The sequence below is a fragment of the Perognathus longimembris genome, chromosome 6 (assembly GCF_023159225.1).
Source record: "Perognathus longimembris pacificus isolate PPM17 chromosome 6, ASM2315922v1, whole genome shotgun sequence".
NCBI classification, from domain to species: Eukaryota; Metazoa; Chordata; class Mammalia; order Rodentia; family Heteromyidae; genus Perognathus; species Perognathus longimembris.
In genome coordinates this window covers 71,488,575-71,489,370 of record NC_063166.1, presented here as the reverse complement: position 1 = coordinate 71,489,370, position 796 = coordinate 71,488,575, and positions in this window count along the sequence as shown.

Genomic DNA, 796 nt, shown 5'->3' with positions numbered 1-796 from the left:
CCATGTGACCCCTCTCCTGTCCTTCAGACGGACTCTTCTGGATGCCCTGGACCTACAAGGTCAGAACTCACTTGGGGTTCCTAAGCAAAGATGGTTAGAAAGCCAAAAACATGAAGAGATGGGTTGCTTTCAACCCCATAATGACCTAGTGGTAAGAGTGCTTGTCTCATATACATGAGGCCCTGGGTTCAATTCTCCAGCACCACATATGCAGAAAATGGCCAGAAGTGGTGCTGTGGCTCAAGTGGCAGAGTACTAGCCTTGAGCAAAAAGAAGCCAGGGACAGTGCTCAGGCCCTGAGTCGAAGCCCCAGGACTGGCCAAAAAAATAAATAAAATAAAATAAAATATTGGGGCTGGGGATATGGCCTAGTGGCAAGAGTGCTTGCCTTGTATACACGAGGCCCTGGGTTCAATTCCCCAGCACCACATATACAGAAAACGGCCAGAAGTGGCGCTGTGGCTCAAGTGGCAGAGTGCTAGCCTTGAGCAAAAAAAAGAAGCCAGGGACAGTGCTCAGGCACTGAGTCCAAGCCCCAGGACTGGCAAAAAAAAAAGGTTTTTACTACTTTCCAGGAGCAAAACAATGGAGTACCTTCACACATAGCCTCTGGGGAACATTCTGGATCAAACTACAGCATCCTGTTCTCTAGGACCTTTCCCCAGGCCCCACCTATGGCACAGGCCCCCCTCCCCACTTGTCCAGGTTTGTCTCACCTCACCCTCTCGGACACTCTATGTATCTTTATTTGAAAACCTCTCTCAAGGCAATAGACAGCCCTCCCCCAGGGCTCTGA